At 41.4% G+C, this 21,935-nt stretch overlaps 1 protein-coding gene across 1 annotated transcript in view; it reads right to left on the bottom strand.

The window, feature by feature from the left end:
- TANK (TRAF family member associated NFKB activator) overlaps positions 1–19,516 on the bottom strand; it is a 124,579-nt gene extending 105,063 nt beyond the window's left edge. The window contains exon 1 of the mRNA XM_089659973.1: positions 19,393–19,516. The gene's annotated coding sequence lies outside the window, so the exon portion shown is untranslated. The remainder of the gene's footprint in view (positions 1–19,392) is intronic.
- Between the last annotated feature and the right edge of the window lie 2,419 nt (positions 19,517–21,935).

Below are 21,935 nucleotides of genomic sequence, written 5' to 3'. Positions count from 1 at the left end.
AACGGTACTTGCCTGACTGCATTGTGCCAAGTGTAACGTTTGGTGAAGGGGGGTTTATGATGTGGGGTTGTTTTTCAGGGATTGGTTTGGCCCCTTAGTTCCAATAAAAGGGAACTATTGAGGTGTCAGCATACCAACACATTTTGGACAATTTCATGCTCTCAACTTTGTGGGAACAGTTTGGGGATGGCCCCTTCCTGTTCAAACATGACTGCGTACCAGTGCACAAAGCAAGGTTCATAAAGACATGAATGAGCGAGTTTGGAGTGGAGGAACTTGACTGGCCTGCACAGAGTCCTGACCTCAACCCGATAGAAACCTTAGGGATGAATTAGAGCAGAGACTGTGAGCCAGGTCTTCTCATCTGACATCAGTGCCTGACCTCACAAATGCGCTTCTAACAGAATGGTCAAACATTCCCATAGACACACTCCTAAATCTTGTGGACAGTCTTGTGTGTGTGTATACATTATATATATTCTATTAGTGAGGTAATTCATTCCTTGAAAAACAGGTGGCAATTATTGCCCTTATTTAAAGGAAGGAAGGCAGCAAATGTTGTACATGCTGGTTACAGTGCATTTCTCTCTGAAATTCTGAGGAAAATGGGTCGTTCCAGAAGAACAGCGTACCTTGATTAAAAAGTTGATTGGAGAGGGGAAAACATATAAAGAAGAAGTGCAGAAAATGATAGGCTGCTCAGCTAAAATGATCACAAATGCTTTAAAATGGCAACTAGAACCTGAAAGACGTGGAAGAAAGAGAAAAACTACCATTCGAATGGATAGAAGAATAGCCAAAATGGCAAGGACTCAGCCAACAATCAGCACCAGGAAGATCAAAGAAGGTCTAAAGTTACCTGTGAGTACTGTTACAATTAGAAGACGCCTATGTGAAGCCAAGCTATCTGCAAGAAGCCCCCGCAAAGTCCCACTGTTGAAAAAAAAAGACATGTGCTGAAGAGGTTACAATTTGCCAAAGAGCACATTGACTGACCTAAAGAGAAATGGCGCAACATTTTGTGGACTGATGAAAGTAAGATTGTTCTTTTTGGGTCTAGTGGCCGGAGACAGTTTGTCAGACGACCCCCAAACACTGAATTCAAGCCACAGTACACTGTGAAGACAGTGAAGCATGGTTGCGCAAGCATCATGATATGGGGATGTTTCTCATACTACGGTGTTGGACCTATTTATCGCATACCAGGGATCATGGATCAGTTTGAATACATCAGAATACTTGGAGAGGTCATGCTGCCTTATTCTGAAGAGGAAATGCCCTTGAAATGGGTGTTCCAACAAGACAACGACCCCAAACACACCAGTAAACGTGCAACATCTTGGTTCCAGACCAACAAGATTGACGTTATGGAGTGGCCAGCCCAATCCCCGGATCTTAATCCAATAGTAAACTTGTGGGGTGACATCAAAAACGCAGTTTCTGAGGCAAAACCAAGAAATAGAGAAGAACTGTGGAATGTAGTCCAATCATCCTGGGCTGGAATACCTGTTCACAGGTGCCAGAAGTTGGTTGACTCCATGCAACACAGATGTACAGCAGTTCTCAGAAACAGTTATTATACAACTAAATATTAATTAACTAATTCAAAGGAAAGCAAAATCTTCAAACATTTTTCAGTTTATATAGTGAATGTTTGAGTTTGTAAAGAAGAATACAAACACTACTATTTTTTGAACAGCCTAATATTCACTTTTCAATTTTATTTAGAGGAACAACACAAATTTGATCTATTTTTCTTCATGTTTTGATTTGGAATAGAATGTGTAGTGTTCCCAATGCATTTGTGTGTATGGAAGTAAAAGCTATTAGAAGGATTTTGAGCTTTATTCACTTTTTTCAACACACTGCTATTATTTTGAACACAACTGTACACACACACACACACACACTAAATAAATCATATAGTAACCTAATGCAAGTGGAAACGAAGAGACTTTTAATCATCATTTGCAAGCCAGCCAACTATAATTTTCTAAAACTGCCAAACAAAAAACATAAACTGAGCCACAAATAGCAAGATAAAAATGAATAACCCATTAAAAGATTAAAACAAAATCAGGAGAACATTACTTCTTTTCCATTAGAAGAAAGACTAGGTGTCATCAGTCTGATGGCCATCATCATTCAACCCTTTTTCTGTGAACTCAGATTGTCTTGGGCCGCCTCGTATGTTACTGGACAGTTAAAAGAGCAGTACAGTGATGAGATCGTGTCTGCATCAATGTACATTCTCCTCCTATCAGAATACTTTTGTCAGCACATCAACTGGTTGATTGTTTCTTCCTTTCACTCTCCAGCCCTGCTGTACAAGGACTGCAAAAGGCAGAAAGCAGCTAAAAATCAGATATTTATATTGCTTGCATTAAAATACATTTGAGAATGTATCAAATACAAGCAGATTGTATCTTTTAGCCTCGGTTCACACTGCTGTGACTGTGATGTGCTGCTGCTTGTGACAGCAAGTTGCATGACAAGTTGCAACACATTCATTTCAATGGGTGCCATCTTAATCATTGTGACTCAAGTAGTAACGCAAATAAAAAAAGTTCCCGCACTACTTTGTGTCTCTGGTGCGACTTGAGTGCCATAGACTGCAATGTTAAAAATCACAAAATTCACAAGGAATCGTATCTTTGTCTTATCTATGCAACTTTGGCTGCAACATGATCCGACTTCAGATGTTTTTTTTAGCCTATAATCCACCGTCGGTCCATTTTCTTCTGTGTTGATTGGCCAAAGTCGCGTGAAATTGCTGCAAGTCACAATGGAAAGTCGCCGTGAAAGTCACATGACTTTGGAGTTGCAGCAGTATGAACCAAGTCTTATATCTGCACAAAGTTGACCTTTAAAGTGCGAAGTATGTCCAAAACCTTTTTTGGTTATACTTCTCTTGTGGGTCCCACTTATTTTGTGCTCCCCCGTAGCCCAAAATCAGCAGAATGCAGGCTAAAGCCCGTTATTGGCTGACATCACAGAACTGTTCTTAGCTGTGTAAGGATCCCAACCAGATTGTCCAGATCCACCTGGATGCCTGATCAACGGCTGGCTCAGTGAGCCGCTGAGAGGCTGAGCCAGCTTCTCCTGCCCCCTCTCCAATCTTGCTTTCCACTGAGCACTGGAGGGCAGAGCAGAGAGCCGATGACTGACAGTCATCCTAGGCCTGGTAGTGTGCTACTGATGGAATCACCAGGTGAAAATAAAGAAGAAAAAAAAAACCTTGAAAAAAGAAAACTCAATACTGCCACAGGACTGGTAAGCTGAAATTTGTTACGTTTTTGCTTTTGGGTGTAGATACCCATCATTATCAAGGCAGCCGGACATCAATAATTTCATGGTCATCACATGCACAAAGCTAAGAGAACTGATTGGGACATCCAATTCTTAATAATTGATCCTGCCCCCATTGGGCATTGGTGTTTAGCATCTGGTTAGCGGCTTATTAATGGAACTATAAATTGGGGGACTGGCCCCCAGTTGGGATGTGGTACACGTCTGGAGGTGGTCTGGACACCATGTTGAAACATGTGGTGCCCTAATTACCATTCTTTTGATGATAATCTATATGAGCTAGGCGCATGCTGTTCCATCTTTAATTTGCAAGGTATGAAAGTTATAAATACTCTATATGCAGACTACAGTTTTCTTTATTATATTGACAGTTTTGTTTATTTCTATTTGAGTTTGATTCTTTTTGTCCTTTACAGGGCTTTACTGGAGCTTCACACTTTTGAGGCATCCTTTTGGATCCCTTTGGCTACCATCACGTTATGTGTAACTTATTTTTTCTGGGTAAATTCCAACCATTTGAATATTGTGTAACACTGGGCGTTGTTACTGAAGACGCAGAACTTTATTTTCCCACTACTTTGCCTCACTATAGTTCTAATACAAGTGCCCAGTGCAATCAGGGAGATGTAGTCTCAAAAGGAGGATCTTGAATACCATAGAACTGAAGTCAAAACTACAAGGCCTACCAGCAGGCCTGCACTGGCCATAGGGAACACCAGGCATTTGCTCTGAGGGCATGGGTGGGGGAGTAGCTTGGCAACACATAGAAGAACCGATCCATCCATTTCTTTCCTGCCACAACTGAATGCCCACTTTTTCTCCTTTCACTCCTGTGGGCATTCAGCTGCAACAGGAGAGAACTGGGTGGATCAGTTTTTCTATGTGCTGCTAAGCTGTCTATGCAGCCAGAGAGCCCATAGTGAGCTACATGCTGCCTCTGGTTTTGCTCCTGAGTGTAGTACAGCTTTTGTGCCTCCTGTAGCTGGCAGACCCAATGGTCTCTCACCCAGCCAGCAGCTTCTCCACAGACCAGGGGCGGACTGACCATTTGGAAACTCGGGCACTGCCCGAGGGCCCGGGGTCAGTAGGGGGCCCCATGAGATGCCCCTGGTACCTTTTTCATAGGTTTTTTTGAATTTGGGCAAGGACACAGGGGCCCCATGATCCCCTATTGCCGGGGGCCCCATGAGTTGTCAGTCCGCTCCTGCCACAGGCTGACCAAACTTGTGGGTAAGTGTTCTGTTAGTCGATCCTGCTCAGATGCTCACACACAGGAGTTGTGTAGTTAACAGGAGACATTTTATTAGGTGCTTCTAGCTGCCATTATACATGTGTCTGCCTAGAACTACAACCAAAGAGAGGCCATAACACAGTTGTACCAGTATCTAAGTAGTGAGACCCCTAGAGGACATACACAGCATATAACATAGCTAAAAATTAAATATAATCCTTGAGGTGAGCCGGCTTTCTGATTGTTCTGCCAGCTCGCGTAACATATGAGGTTTCTTCACAGAAATCTTGGTGTTCTTCTGATTCTGGCAGTCTATTTTCTGGGGCTGTCTCTCTCTGCCTAGAGACCTCCCTATGCTCCTCAGCAGTCCCTGTTTCTTTGTTGCTGGTATTCATAGTCTCATCGCTTTGAGTGTCCATATACTGTTCCCAGGGCCCTGTATCATCTCCTTCTTGTGTTTTTCTCAGATGTCTCAGATTTCTCCTCCATCTTCTTCCTTCCTCTGTTATAATTTCATAGGACCGTAGTCCCAATTTCTGTACAACCTTCGCTTTTTTCCAGTGTTTGTCATATTTGCCTATTGGCTGAATCCGTACATTTTCATTGCTCTGGAGAACAGGCAGATCTTTTGCAGATTTATTATAATAGAAAGCTTGCCTATCTTGATTCTTTGTTAGTTTGGCTTTAACATTGCCCACAAGCTTTGGCTTTAGTAGTTGACCTGCAGTTGGTAAGAGAGTCCTTGTACGTCTACTCATAAGCCGCTGTGCTGGACTGGTGTCTAGGCCTTGTGTGGGTGTGTTTCTGTGGTCCAGTATAGACAGGTATATCTCTGTACCTGCCTGTTTTGCCTTTTGCATGAGTCTTTTGGCTGTTTTTACTGCTGACTCCGCTTTACCATTACTCTGTGGATATCCAGGAGATGATGTCTGGTGCTCAAATTCCCACTTCTCCCTGAATTTTTTGAATTCTTCCAATGTAAATTGAGCGGCGTTGTCAGAGAACACAATATCCGGAATGCCATATCTGGCAAAATGGGCCTTGAGTTTTTTAATTACTGTTTTGGCCGTTGTGTCCTGTAAGTAGTCTATCTCCCAGAAGTTGGAAAAATAGTCCACAGTTACCAGATATTCCTTGTCATTCCATGTGAACAGATCTGTTCCTACTTTTGACCATGGTCTGTTTGGAATTGTATGTGGTTGCAATGTCTCTTTCGGTTGCTTATCATTGCACGATGCACATATTTCACACTGTGCTATAAAGTTTTTTATGTGGTCATTCATTCCAGGCCAATAAACATATTCTCTTGCACGACGTAGACATCCTTCTACACCTAAGTGAGTTGAGTGCAATCTTTCTATAATGTCTCTTCTAAGGGATTGTGGTATGACAACCCTTTCTCCTTTAAAGATGATTCCATGCTGCACAGAGAGTTCATCTCTTATATGAAAAAATGGAGAAACCTCCATTAAAGCATGCTGCTTGTGTTTTGGCCATCCCTTCAAGATGACAGTCTTTAGGATCTGTAGAGTTTTATCTTCTGCTGTGCAGGTCTGTATTTGTTTCAGTCTGTCTTTTGAGACAGACAGATATTCACACATATTGATGCTTTCAATGTCTTTTTCTTCTTCATTTGTGATGGGTAAGTAAGCTCTGCTTAGGGCATCTGCAATCAGTAAATCCATCCCTGGACAGTAACAAATGTTAAAATCATATTTCTGAAGCCTTAACAGCATACGCTGCAGTCTTTTTGGGGCATTCAGTAGTGGCTTCTTTGTAATACTTTCTAAAGGCTTGTGATCTGAATGCACCACCACTTGTCGACCGTAGGTGTACTGGTGAAATTTCTCTAACCCAAATACTACCGCTAGTAGTTCCTTCTCGATTTGAGCATATCCTTGCTCTGTTAGAGTTAACGCTCTGCTTGCATATGTGATTGGCTGTTTATCCTGCATTAGTGTGGCTCCAAGGCCGGTTTCTGAGGCATCACATTGTACTACCACTGCTTGATCTGGATCAAAATATTTTAGCGTTGCTGCATCTGCAATAGCATTTTTCACTGACTGAAAAGCAGTTTCATGGCTTTCTGTCCATTCCCAGAGTACGTCTTTATGAGTTAGCTGTCTCAGTGGCTCACACATGTCTGATAAATGCTTGCAAAATTTGGAAAGATAATTCACCATGCCCAGGAATCGTTGTACTCCACGTATATCTGTAGGTGTCGGCATGTCCTGTATTGCCCTCACCTTCTCTGGATCGACTTTAACACCATTTGAGGTAAGAAGATGTCCAATATATGGTACTTCTGTCATTTTTAGTTTGAATTTTTCCAGGTTCAGTTTGATTTGTTTTTTTCTACATCTGTCTAAGAATTGTATCATCTTTTTATCGTGATCCTTTGTTGCGGATTCTAGATCATCACCTTCCCCAACTATTAGTATATCGTCTGCTATTATTTTTACTCCAGACAGTCCTTCCAAAGCTTGCATCAATTTTTGTTGGAACACTTCTGGAGCCGGGCTTACTCCCATTGGCATTCTAAGCCACTTATAGCGTCCAAATGGGGAAGAAAATGCTGTTAATAAACTTGATTCTTTATCCAGTTCCACGTGCCAGAACCCATTTTTCACATCACATACCGAAAATATTTTAGCCTTTGATAGATCTGGTAGAATATCTTCTATTGTTGGCATTGGATAGTGATTTCTTTTAAGGGCCTTGTTCAGTGGCTTAGGATCAATGCATATTCTTAACTTGCCTGATGGTTTTTTCACTATCACCAAACTGCTTATCCAGTCTGTGCTTTCCTGTACTGGTGCTATCATACCTCTGCTGTGCAAATCCTGCAGTTCCTCTTTAAGCGGTTGCATTAAGGCTACAGGTACTCTTCTTGTAGGCAGTCTGGTAGGCTGTATTGTATGATCAATTTCTAGTTTGTATTTACCTTCCAGGCACCCATCACCTTCAAATAATTCAGCATACTCTGTTTTTATGTGGTGAAAATCCAAAATGTATTCTGCCTTTTGTTTAGGATTTTGAGTATTCTCAGAAACTTCCAGAGCCATGATGTTATGGGACTGCACCTTTATTAAGTCCATAGCCTGAACTGCTTTAACTCCCAGCAAAGGAATGTGATCGTCCTCCTGCAACACAGTAAACTCCACTCTGTAGCTCTTTCTGTTACGTGGATTTCTTAATTTTAGCTTGCATGTTCCCATGGGTTTCAGAACACTTTTGTTGTACATGACCAGTACCTTATCAGTGGGCTCAATGGGAACCTGTTTGTTAAGCAGAGTAAATGGAATGACATTGCAGCTTGCTCCACAATCCAGCTGAAATCTTATGGGCTGTTCATCCACCATAAATATGGCAAAGAGCTGCTTTGCATCATTGCCTACTGGCTGTTTGACTACATTGACGTTCTCTGTTGCAGACTGCAGCTGCAGCCATGTGATGCCCTCTGTGCTGTCCTCGTCTGTGTCCTGGGTCACTGTGTGGACTTGTCTGTACTGTTTGCTGGTTTTGAATCTGCACACAGCTGAAAAGTGGTTCATCTTGCCACAAGTCCTGCAGGACTCCCCATACGCTGGACATTTCTCTTTGTCTCTTTCATGTCTTTTGCCACAGTATTTACACTGGACTGAGCTCACAGGGAGCCTGGACCTTGCTCTGCCTTTCACAGATACTGCATGTACTGAGGCATCACTGGTGCCCTCCATCATCTTCAGCCTGTCTTTAGTCAGCTCAGCAGCCCTGCAGATTTGTATACATTTCTCCAAAGCCAGCTCTTCCTCCCTCAGTAATCTTTCTCTGAGGTGAGAGTCTCTGATGCCACACACTATCCTGTCTCGGATCAGGGAGTCCCTGATGTCCCCAAATCCACAGGTTGCAGCCAGTCTCCTCAGCTCTGTCACATATCTGTCCACACTGTCCCCAATCTCCTGATTCCTTGAGAAGAACTTGTATCTCTCCACTGTCTCATTCTTTTTGGGGTCACAGTGCTTATCAAATGCTTGCAGTATGTCTGTCAGTGCCATGCTGTCTGTGAGCAGGGTCTCGGCTAGTTCTCTGCCTTGTTCCCCAATCAAGTAGTAAAACAGCTTTACTTCCCTCTGCTCATCTCTGGGTGCCACTGTCAGGTCCACATACAGAGTAAACTCTTCCTTCCAGTGTCTCCATGTCTGTGAGAGATTGGAAGAAGTGACATCCAGTCTCTGAGGGGGTTTCAGGCCACTCTCCATAGTGCAGTCTGATAGGGACTCTGTACTTACAGTTGCTGCTTCTCTGTACAGTTCTAGTGTCACACAATCTGTATTTGTAGACAGAAGACTTGCTGTTCAGAGGTTCAGTGCCCAGCTGCCACCATGTTCTGTTAGTCGATCCTGCTCAGATGCTCACACACTGTAGTTAACAGGAGACATTTTATTAGGTGCTTCTAGCTGCCATTATACTTGTGTCTGCCCCAGAACTACAACCAAAGAGAGGCCATAACACAGTTGTACCAGTATCTAAGTAGTGAGACCCCTAGAGGCCATACACAGCATATAACATATTGCTACAGTAAGGCTGGGGTGTGGCCACCTTAAGTTACATGCACAGGTGGCTGCTCTTGTTGAAAATGATAGGGGACTGGTAGAAGGAACATGGATATTGACCCCAGGATCTTGACCTCCATTCATATGGTGAGTTATTCCTGCAGCAATTCCCTCCATCTGCAATGCTTCACCTTGCTACTGTAGTTAGTACACTTAATGCTGCTCACTGCTCCCCCCATTTATACTGCTCACTGCCCCCAATATACTGCTCCTCCCCGTATACTACTTACTATCCCCCCTGCATACTGCCCCCCCTCCCCCGTATACTACTCATGCCCCCCCCCACCTTATACTGCCCACTGCCTCCCCTCCTCCTCCGTATATTGCTCCCCCTGTATACTGCTCACTGCTCCTCCCCCCCCCCACTGTATGCTGCTTTCCTCATATACTGCTCACTCCATCCCCATGGTATACTGCCACCCCTTGTATACTGCTCACTGCCTTCCCCCCACTGTATACTGCCCCCCAATATACAACTCCCTGCTCCTTCCACTGTATACTGCTCCCCCCACACAGTTTACTGCTCCCTGCTCCCCCCACACAGTTTACTGCTCACTGCTCCACCCCTGCTCCCGCCCACTGTATACTGCTCACTGCTCCACCCCTGCTCCTCCCACTGTATACTGCTTCCCCACACAATGTACGCTGCCCACTGCTGCCCCCGTATACTGCCCACTGCTCCCCCATATACCACTCACTGCTCCCCCCCATATACCACTCACTTCCCACCCCCAATATACTGCTCCCCCCACACAGTTTACTGCTCACTGCTCCCCCCACTGTATACTGCTCACTGCTCCACCCTTGCTTCCCCCCACTGTATACTGCTCACTGCTCCACCCTTGCTCACCCCCACTATATACTGCTCACTGCTCCACCCCTGCTCCCCCCCACTATATACTGCTTCCCCACACAATATACGCTGCCCAATGCTGCCCCCGTATACTGCCCACTGTTCCCCCCCCCCACTGTATATTGCTCTGCACCTCCAACACTGTATACTGCTCACTGCTCCCCCCTGTATAATGCTTCACTGGTGGAGCTTCCGGGGTCACAGTTGCCCATGCAGCCTCCCTGTCACTAGGGGCAGCACCGGGGGGTGCTACAGAACCCCCAAAAATATTGCTAGCATCCATTGACGGAACTATCAGGGTCGGAAAGGTTGCACTTGCAACTGGGCCACTGCATTCCACCTCCATGGGTGCCACCCTGCTGAACATGTAAAATGGTCCTGCATCGGGACCTTAATGAAGGACCTCGCAATGGGAGTAAAGGATCCCGGGATCAGAAGGATCCTAGAGGGAAGGGCCCCGGGAACAGAGGTTAGGGGAGACCTTCATGGTTTCTTACATCAGGGCCTTGAAGGTTCTAGTTATGCCTCTGCTCCTATCCATTTGTTTTCTGCTGCCCTCAAGCCCCTACCCACTCTTCTGGTCACCCTATGCTCTCTCTGGGCACCTGTGTGCTCTCTCCTGCCACCCCTTTCCTTCCCCTGCCTTGTTCCCCCCTCCCTCTTACAGCAGCTGCTGCGGGAGATCTGGCCTGCTCAGTCTAAAATGCCTTGGCCTATTTTAGGTCCCAGTCTGGGCCTGTTTTCATGGTTTCTTGCACCAGTGCTCTGAAGGTTCTAGTTACACCTCCTCTCTGTACCCCATTTATCTCACATTGGACCTGGAATTGAACATCTGTTGCTATATCAACAGCTCATTGATCACAGCAATGTTCTGTGGGCTGTAGATGTGAACATTATTCCAAGGGTTCCCTAAAATCTCAAACTTTTTGCCAATGGTTCCTCAAATGTAAAAAGGGTTAAGAAACCCCCACAGTCATAGTCTTCCAGTGCTTCAGGGATTAGCACAATCACCTGGACCTGTCATAGGCATTTATCAAGACTGCCAAATATGCCGGTCCATTCCAGCCATCCTCCTCCATTCATAGAAGCTGAACTCTAGTGTCCATCAACGAAAAGTGCTCTATGAATGGAGGAGGCAGACCTTTCATTCATCTGCCCATCCTCCATTCACTGATAGAAGCTATAGTACAGCTTCTATGAATGGAGGAAGATTACAGATGTACGTGTATGAGGAGGACATAGGATGGAAGATTTCAACTAAGACAGCAGCCCAAGAACACGGGGCACGTCTCATGAAATTTAAGGACTGTACTTTGTGCCGTTTAAAAAAAATTAACTAAACGTACTGTAGGTGTTGAAAAAAAAGTTAAAGTTCACTTCGAACATCTAATCATATACAAAAAAATTCTAACTTTCTAGAATTCCCCTGCACATGATTAGGTATTCAACGTGATGCAGCCTCTCCAGGCATAGTGAACCCTTAATAAATCATTCTCATTGTAATACTGTTATTCAGAGAAAAGGGAGAGGCTGCAGAATGCATAGCATGCTACACAGAGAATTAAGTCACATTCCAAGGGCCTGATGTAAAATAATTTGAGTGTGAGATGAAGAAATATCTTTTTTTGCAAAAATCTGGTCCTGCTTACTGCTGTATAATGTAAAAACAAAAGCTTCTTTGATGCCAGAGTGGCAGCACCCTTCATTTTGTGCTGCGAGTGAACGGTCTGACTCCCATACAGTGTGGGAATTGTGTTGTGTAGCTCCCCCCTCCTCTATTCACAAAATGTTTTGTATTTCATTCACAGAATTTCACACTATACAAGGAACTTTCACTATGCAGGAAGAAGAGTTTCTAGTATTCAGCATCAGTGATGTTATCAGTTATACACTACACAGCAGTCCTTAGATGCGGTGACTGCATTTGTTTTCCTTTCTACTTTATGCTCACCTGGTGGTTCTAACACACTTCCTGTTCTAGGGTGACAACACTCACTTACTGTATCTATGGAGAAGAAGCATTGTCTGCTTAGGACAGAAAGTGTGTTAGGAATACAAAACAGATTTCTGGAAGAATCAACAGGTATTTGTTTGCATTTATTGATCAGATATAACAAAGCACTTCCAATGGTTTATTTAATAGAGGAAAAAAGTATAAATAAGAAACATTCATTGGGGTTTATATATCCCTTAGGGTCCATTCAAACTGCAATGTGTGTGTTGATTGTACGTAATGCACATGTATTGACATGTGTTTGTATGCTGCGTTGAGATTTAACATGCGCTGCAATACTTCTTACATTTTTTTATTAAGAAAGCTTTACATGTAAAAAAAAACTTCAACTGAATATTTTGACTCCAACATTTATAGGCAATGCACTGTGCTTACATGCATTCACATTCTTTGCATCGCATTGTGCTGAAACAAACTATTTATTTATTTTTAGCACATCAGTACAATGCAGTGGTGTGAACTGCTCCTATTGAAATACATTGCTTTTACAACATGTATGTGCTAGCATGTATAGATCAATGCATACCACCGAATGTAAAAAATGTTATAATTTTTTTTCAAAGAAATAGAGCTTTGTTTTGGTAGTATTTGATCACCACTAGATTTTTTATTATATATATATATATAAAAAAAAAAAAAACATTTTTGAAAAACAAAACACAATATCTTTTTACTTTCTGCTATCAAATTTCAAAAACAAATTTCTGCAAAAAATTAGGCCAAAATGTATTCTGCTACATGTGTTTGGTGAAAATAAAAATCTCAAAAATCCCAATAAGTGTATAGTGATAGGTATGCGTGAAGTTATAGCATCTACAAATTATGGTGTATATATATATATATATATATATATATATATATATATATACACACACATATACACACACACATATATATATATATATATATATATATATATATATATACACTTACATACACACAGGAATTTTTATTTTTATACTACTAATGGCAGTGATCAACGACTTATAGTGAAACTGTGATAGTGGGTAATTTGACACAAACCGACACTGGATGGGAGCCAACTGTCACTGACATCACCAGTGACATTAATTCAGTGATCAATAATAATACTATACAATGTCACTGTACTAAAGGGGTTAACATGGAGGGGTGATCAAAGGTCTGTGTGCCTAGCAAGTGTTAATGTGTGTATTATGTGCTGCTTTTTACTAAAAAATCTCAAAGAATGTGCATACTATGCTCTTAACTTGCAGGGAGCCGTTTTTGAATTTTTGGGGGGAGGTTTGCTACTGCTACTGCTTTAAATAAACAAAAAAAGACCAAACATTTTGAAAAACAAACCCAATATTTTCTACTTTCTGTTATAAAACCTATCCAATAAAATTTCTTTGTAAATTTAAGCTTGGTTCCCACTGCGAGTCAGCACCTGTTCCCACAGTCGCAACCACCCGCACAGAAAAGAAGATGCGTATGGGTGCCATTAATCTTAATGGTATCCGCACGCATTGGTAATCACAGCAGCCACTTCCCGCACTGGGAACCATGCTGCCCTTGCAGTTTCTGTGTAAGATGCCATTTAAAAAATTATGCAGGGGGTTTTCAGGAGCAAAATGTGGCTTGCAGAGTTGCAGTAGTGTGAATCAGGCCTTGGGCTAAAATGTATTCTGCGTCATGTCTTTGGTGAAAAAAATCCCAATAAATGTATATTAATTGCTTTGTGTGAAAATTATAGCGTCTACAAACTATGATCTAAATACTGAAATTTTACGCAGCTATAGACACTCTGGGATGGACACTGACTATATGACACGGACATCGATAGTGGCACCAATACAGTAATCAGTGATAATACAGTACACTGTACTATTGACGCTGGGAAGAGGTCATATCGAGAGGCAATGAAGGGGTTAACTGTGTGCCTGCATTCACACATGGACGTTTTGAATCATGATTTAAAAAACGCACTGCTAAAATAACAAATTGCGGAACCGTGTATTCAGGTGCCATTCATTTTAATGGTACCTGAAAACGTGGCGTAGTTCTGCCGGGACTGTCGCACAATAAATCACACTGCAAACTACATCACATGAAGCGTATTGCCCAAAAGAAATTCCTGAGCTTCTTTTGGGCAATACGCTTAGCATAATGCGGTTTGCCACAATTGCAGTGCGATTTATTTTGCGACAATCGTGGGAGAACCGCATCGCATTTTTGGGTACTATTAAAATGAATTGCACCTGAACACACGGTCTATGATTTGTCATTTTAGTAGAGCATTTTGAAATCATGGGCAGAAACGCAGCGATTCTGCCCTGGATTCAAAACACCCATGGGTGAATGCAGCCTAACAAGTGTAATGTGCGATGCTTTTATTCACAGATCTGGCTGTTTTCTCTCCCTGCGTTTCAGGGAGAACAAACAGCCAGATCACTGTTCTGTGTACACAAAGTCCTGTGTGTTTGTAAACACAGAACTTTCTGCTGTGATTGGCCACACCTGATCAGAAGGTTTCAGCTAAAATCATTCGATGACACCTGCTGATAAACTCCAAACACAGAACGGGTCAGCAGGGGGGTGCACGCATGCGTGCCTGAAACCTGGTAGAAATGCTGCGATGTGTGGGTACGTCGCTTAGCCTGGCTGTGCCGCCTGCCTGGAGTAGATGTACTGTTCGCTGCCGGAAATCGGTTAAACAGAACAAAAAGTAAACAGTGTAATGGACCGTGATCGGCGCATTGGCACTGCTGTCATCCTACCACATATCATTGGCTGCACCCCAACACAACCAATGCTATAAACCAACTCTAAAGTTGTACCTATACAGAAGAATATAAATACTTACCTCTCCTGCTGCCCATGCCGCAGATCGCTGCACTGATCCAAAAGAATCACCTTAAGAATTCTGCGCATAGAGTGACACTTCCATGGGTTTTGATGTCCTGTGTTCCCTATGCCATTACTGTAATATTGGCAGCCACAGACACTGCATTGGTGTATGTTGGGCAAAAAAAATAGAACATGGGGCATTTAAAAGGCAGCACAACATGCTGTCACAAATTACAATGCATCACAGCAGTGTGCGATAAGGGCTGGTTCACAGCATAAAAACACAGTCTGGATGCGTTTCTGCATGCACGGTTTTTACGCATTTCGGTGCATTTTTAAGGCTATGTGGTTAATTTTTACCCCTTTTTCTTCAATTTAAATAGGGACATGTGCATTCCAGTGTGCTTTTGGTGCATTTTGGATGCGTTTTACCATTTTCCAGTACAGTTCTCTGCAGCAAAAGTGCGTCTTTTTCTGCAACTGGAATGCACTGGAACTGCAAGCACTGATGTAAACTACGACATTGACAACCATATAACCTACTTTCTGTGCATTTTGGATGCAGAAAAAAAAACACACTGAAGCGCATGTAGTGTGAGCTGGTCTTACAGTGTCCATTTGTGCCTCTTTGCCTGACCTAACCCCACTCCCCCCACCACCACCACCGAGGCATACTTACCTTAATCTGGGTGGTTTGGATCCAGCTCAGCAAGTCTCCCTCTCCTGGCCCTACCTGTGTATAAAAACCCCATAGACTTCTAATGGATTGTATGCGAAAGATGATGGGACATGACCCCATAGCAGTCTATGGAACTTTAATGTGCAGGGGCAGCCAGGAAAGCGAGACTTGGAGTCGTTGAACCAAGGTAAGTATGCATCTGTTGAGGGGGAGGATGGATTAGGTTAGGTCAGGGCAAAAAAAGATAAGTGCACAGAAAAATAAAAATAAAAGTATTGTGGCTTGTGATGTCTTAAAAAGAATTAAAAAAAATCAGCAAAAAATAAATTAGCACAACACAAAAAAAACTTTATAAAAAAAGTTATATAAATCCAGCCAGAAGTTTTACGTTTTTTTTCTTTTTTAGCTTGTTCTGAAAAAAAAAATCATTCAACTCAAATGTAAGTGATCCTGATGCAGCTTTCTTGAACTCCACTACAAGCACTACAGGACATATCCTGTTTTCATCTTAAACTGAAATTTCCCAAGCATAATATTTTTTGTGGCATACAGGAATTCGTTGATTACTGCTTATGCCAGAAAAATACTACCCAGATGTAATGAGGGAGTTTTTTTCTTTGTTGAGTAAACAATGTACATGAAATGGTGCCATATACATTGCCTTGAAAAAGTATTCATTCCCCTTGAAATTTTCCACATTTTGTCATGTTACAACCAAAAACGTAAATGTATTTTATTGTGATTTTATGTGATAGACCAACACAAAGTGCAACATAATTGTGAAGTGGAAGGAAAATGATAAATGGTTTTCAAATTTTTTTACAAAAAATCTGAAAGTATGGCGTGCATTTGTATTCAGCTCCCTTTACTCTGATACCCCTAACTAAAATCTAGTGGAACCAAATGCCTTCAGAAGTCACCATATTAGTAAACAGAGTCCACCTGTGTGTAATTTAATCTCAGTATAAATACAGCTGTTCTGTGAAGCCCTCAGAGGTTTGTTAGAGAACATTCGTCAACAAACAGCATCATGAAGGCCAAGGAACACACTAAACAGGTCAGGGAGAGGTTTAAAGCAGGGTTAGGTTATTAAAAAATATCCAAAGCATTGAACATCTCACGGAGCACTGTTCAATCCATCATTCTAAAATGGAAAGGGTATGGCACAACTACAATTCTACCAAGACATGGCCATCCACCTAAACTGACAGGCCGGGAAAGGAAAGCATTAATCAGAGAAGCAGCCAAAAGGTCCATGGTAACTTTGGAGAAGCTGCAGAGACCACAGTTGAGAGAATCTGTCCATAGGACAACTATTAGTCATGCACGTCACAAATCTGGCCTTTATGGAAGAGTGGCAAGAAGAAAGCCATAAGAAGTCCCATTTGCAGTTTGCGAGATGCCATGTGGGGGACAGAGCAAACACATGGAAGAAGGTGCTCTGGTCAGGTGAGACCAAAATTCAACTTTCTGGCCCTAAAAGCAAAACTCTATGCGTGGCAGAAAACTAACACTGCACATCACCCTGAACACACCATCCCCACTGTGAAACGTGGTGGCAGCATCATGTTGTGGGGATGCCTTTCTTCAGCAGGAACAGGGAAGCTGGTCAGAGTTGATGGGAAGATGGATGGAGTCAAATACAGGGCAATCTTAGAAGAAAACCCATTAGAGTCTGCAAAAGACTTGAGACTGGGGCGGAGGTTCACCTTCCAGCAGGACAACGACCCTAAACATACAGCCAGAGCCACAATGGAATGATTTATATCAAAGCATATTCATGTGTTAGAATGGCCCAATCAAAGTCCAGACCTAAATCCAATTGAGAATCTGTGGCAAGACTTGAAAATTGCTATTCACAGACGCTCTCCATCTGACAGAGCTTTTGCAAAGAATGGGCAAAAATGTCACTCTCTAGATGTGCAAGCTAGTAGAAACATCTCCAAAAAGCTGTAATTGCAGTGAAAGGTGGTTTTATAAAGTATTGACTCAATTATGTGCCACTTTGTGTTGGTCAATCACATAAATCCCCAATAAAATATATTTACATTTTTGGTTCTAACATGACAAAATGGGGAAATTTCAAGGGGTATGAATACTTTTTGCTTTTGTACATGCTTTTGCTTTGTTTATAAGACAAATATCTATGCATATGTACAATATTAGACTCGGTTCACATCTTTTCAAAATTGTGACACGCACAGATATAGGCTGCCATTTAGCAGATGCAAGGTGGTGCTATTAAAGTGTATTTAAACCCCCACCTTGTAAAACAACCCATTCACTCTACGGGTTTGTTTAAGGGCTTGATGCTGTAAACAAAAAAAAAACAAAAACAAAGAAAAAAACAAAATGGATGCACCAAAATGCACCTCCCAATTGAAATAAATGGAAACGAAAACGGATAAAAAAATGCACCTGTGTTGTGTTTTTTGTGCGTTTTTCGAGTCACATGTCCTGAAAAAAACGCATATGCATTTTTGCCACAGATCAGTGTGAAAGTAGCCATAGGATAGGAAAGGTGACATTTATGTGGTTTTCACTGGGCTGGCTCCACAATATTATTGAAGCTCCTTTCAATAATCATGGACCTATTCTTACACCCCCCCAAAAAAAGGCTCTACAAATACAATTACAAAATTTTAATATACTGTACTAAACTTTTATTATTACAAACCAACCACAATGTACCCTCTAGGTGAAAAAAAAATTTGCAGATTGTTTTTTCAATCTAAATATCACCTAAACAGCTTAATGAGGTAAATAAAGAGATTTTGTTTTTTTTTATTACTGACAAAGATTTATTTTATTATGCTTCTACATTTAAATGTAATGGTTAATACACACATCCTCTGCATGATTTATAGAAAAACAAAAAAAACTATAGGCCATATGTTTTCTGAGACTCCACACTGCTTTATGCAAACACAGCTACAATGACTTAACTTGTTTTTCAGAGTTCTCAACTTTTTAACAAGTTTAATTCATACATTAGAAATAACAAAGCAACTACCATATAAAAGCATCATGGCATTTCAAGATTTCAAATTTTGGACGTGCAGTATTTGGAATATTATTTACTATTACTGCTATAAAAGTCAAACAATGGTATGAGTGGAAACATTTTAAGTGCATTTTGTTGATGAAGGATTATGTATCTAGTAATACTAAACAATAATAATATAATAATAATGAAAAATACTAACAAATACCACTACTACTACAACTAATAATAAATACACATATAAAAAAGCAACATTTTATTCAATGTTACGGAGTATGATAGTCAAACTGGCAACAAAGGCAACAGCTTCCTACAGATCTTAATATTTGATTTATATATATGTATGTATGTATGTATATGTGTGTATGTGTGTGTGTCAAACTGGTACCAAAAACAACAGCTTCCTACAGATCTTAATATTATTATTAATACTAATAATATATATATATATATATATATATATTATTTATTTTTTTTACTAAAGAGGTATACAAAATAAAAAAATATATATAAAAATATATCTAGAAAAATGGCTAATGCCATGCAAAGTATCAAATTACATTATTAATATAGATTATTATTGTGCTAGCAAAACATTTTTTGTATTTTACAATATATTTTCAGCAGTAGATTTTAAACATTGTAACCAATGAGTCATTTCCAGTTTCAGTCTCTGTATATATCTACAGAAAAACCATGCAGGATCAGATTGGCAGTACATGCACATTCAAAAGAATTAGTTCTTTGCTCAACAGGCCAAAAAGTGCAAATGATTAACTTACTACAGCACTCTACTGCCTGAACCGCCTGCCTGCCTGACTTAAGCAGTCGCCAATTCTCATTAGCGGTTTTACTAATAAAATTTAAAACAGCATGCTTTTAAAAGCACAATGAGTTACCTTGGTGCCCCGGATTACTGTGCTTCACAAGATGATAATGTCAAAAATAAGAGATTTGGAGTAGCTGGCTAGACGAGTCTTGAGTATGAAGTTTCAGCAATCAGACTGGCCTGTGCAGATGGTAATTGCAGCTATAGTGTGGGAACTTCCAGGGGGAATCCCCTAGCTTCGCTTCCTTATTTGTTGTCAGCCAATTGCTTTCAGTATCTCTTAACCCAAACTGCTCTGCAAGAGTGGACTGTTCTTAGATACACGCACTTTTCTTTCTTAGAAAACCACATTTTCATTAATGTTCTAAATATTGTATATACTTTATAAATATAGACCAGCAAACGGTTGTGTGCTAAACAAACTAGGCTGCATGTCTCTATCAAGCCGAATTTCAAATGCTGTTCCTTTTAGTAGTTGTTTCTAACTCTTGCTTCCTCTTTTGTTAAAAATTGCAAATGTTATAGGTGTGCTGTCCTGACAAATACTTTAACCTGTTACTTTCCAGCAACTGCAGCAAAATGTACGTATCTTTATAGAAGGATGCAGCCAGCATTATCAGTGTTTAGGATGTTCTTACAGCATGACCCTATTGTCCTTGTATACAACCTACATTCCTTGCTAAGAAGCCAAACATCTTTGTATGTTGTCCCCGGGCATCTAACTGCAATCAATACATTCAGGAACTTTGTTCTAGAATGTGATTGCTGGTTTTCTTCAGCAGGTTATAGGTGAGCTGCCCTGGAAAAGAAAAATGATGTTATGCAATGGGGAAGGAGGGTGGAGGTTGGGTGGGGAAGGAAAGGGGAGGGTGCAAAACAACTTAAATTGGTTCTAAAGTCAAAATGATGTTTACGTTAATGCAGGTAATGCATTAAAAAAACAAAAACAAAAAAAAAAAGTCCTACTAACTGTTCTACCCAATCCCCTCCCTAAACACCTGACTCCTCCCACCACACCAGCACTGTCCCGGCTGCGGCGGTGCTCTTCTCACTTCCTTTCACAGGACACACTAAGAGCAGTGGGAGCCATAGACTCCTGTTGTTGCCAATCAAACTCCTTTGAGGAGGGAGCAGGGCGTGGCTTACCGTTGCTGTGTGTGTCTATGGGCACACACAGCCTTGCTCAGGGGCACCCCGAGTCTCGGTGAGGGGTCATGCTCGAAGGCCAGTAACTATAGCAGTAGAGCTAGATATCAGCAGGTCACCCTGGTGGATAGCAAGGGCTCATCCGAGGTGCAAAGTCTAAGCATTAAGCGAAGTTCACCAGAGCTCCTGATGGTGGAGATGGGCTTTGCTGCATGTTGGCACCAGGTCACAGTCCACAGAATCGCCCCACCAGGAGGTGAGCAAGTCGAGGTCCAGTAGTAGATATGGCAGGTGGGGATCAAGCAGAAGCATAGTCATCAAACAAGCCAAGGTCAGTAATATAGTCACAGGTTGGGATTAAGCAGAAGCGTAGTTGAGGAACAAGCCAAAGATCGGTAACGAGTGGCAGCGGAGATACAGAGGGCAGTGGTAAATTTTGGTAAATTTAATAAAGATTTTTTCTATTATTTTTGTGTATATTTAATTAACCTGTCAATTTATGCCCTAGAGGCTCAGTTATATGGCCCCTTTTGGTGCATTGTTCTGTATCTACCTGTTTTTTCTTTAAGCTGTACCTTGGCCATACAGCCCCACTTTATTTTTACTTTAGTGAGTGGGCAATTGACTGAGGGTATATATATGGTACCCAGTTCATTGAGAACCCTTATTTTTTATATTTGCTTTTTTAATTTAGTTGAATCGCCAGATACATTAGAGGTCGCAGGTTTGGACCTGGGTCCTGACACCTGGCTTGCTGCGAAGGCTCCCGAAGCAGGATGAAATATGCAGTGCCGACAGGGGACATCAAGAAGAGGAGGCAAGTTACCCAATATTGTTGCACAGAATAGGTAAGTATAACCTTTTTTATTTTATTCAAATAAAAGTTATTCTTTAACATCACTTTAAGGTATCAGATTGTAGACTGCATTGTAGATATGCATACTTGCATGAAAAGCACTTACAAAGTGTTAATCATCTGCATGTTAATGTAATTTATAAGGTCATTTTTAAAATTTACATTTTGCAGAATTCATTAAAATAATACCTGGTGATTTTGTCATGAAGATCCTTTTTTAGTCACTTCCTCTTATAGGGTGACAAAAGTATTTCCCCTGAGTTATCACCCTGCAACACAGGCGCCTGATAGAGACTGATAGAGGACGGATAGATCTTAGGTGTGAGGTCATCAAAGTAGTAGTATAGTTTGCATAGGGTAGCCCTTTTAAGTACATGTAAATCGCAGTCAAATGACATTTACAGTAGTTTGCTAATGCACTCTATATAACAATTACAGTTGCAAGAAAAAGTATGTGAACCCCTTGGGATTACGTGGAGTTTTGCATGAATTGGGCATAAAATGTGCTCTGAACGTCATCTAAGTCACAACAATAGAAGAACACAGTCTGCTGAACATAATACTACACAAACATTAGATGCTGCCATGGTTTAATTGCACATAACATGTAA

The sequence above is a fragment of the Staurois parvus genome, unplaced genomic scaffold (genome assembly GCF_062004578.1).
Source record: "Staurois parvus isolate SC_StPar_1 unplaced genomic scaffold, SC_StPar_1.0 ptg000031l, whole genome shotgun sequence".
Classification (NCBI taxonomy): Eukaryota; Metazoa; Chordata; class Amphibia; order Anura; family Ranidae; genus Staurois; species Staurois parvus.
The sequence above is the reverse complement of the archived record's forward strand: the minus strand, read 5'-3'. Positions and strand labels throughout refer to the sequence as shown.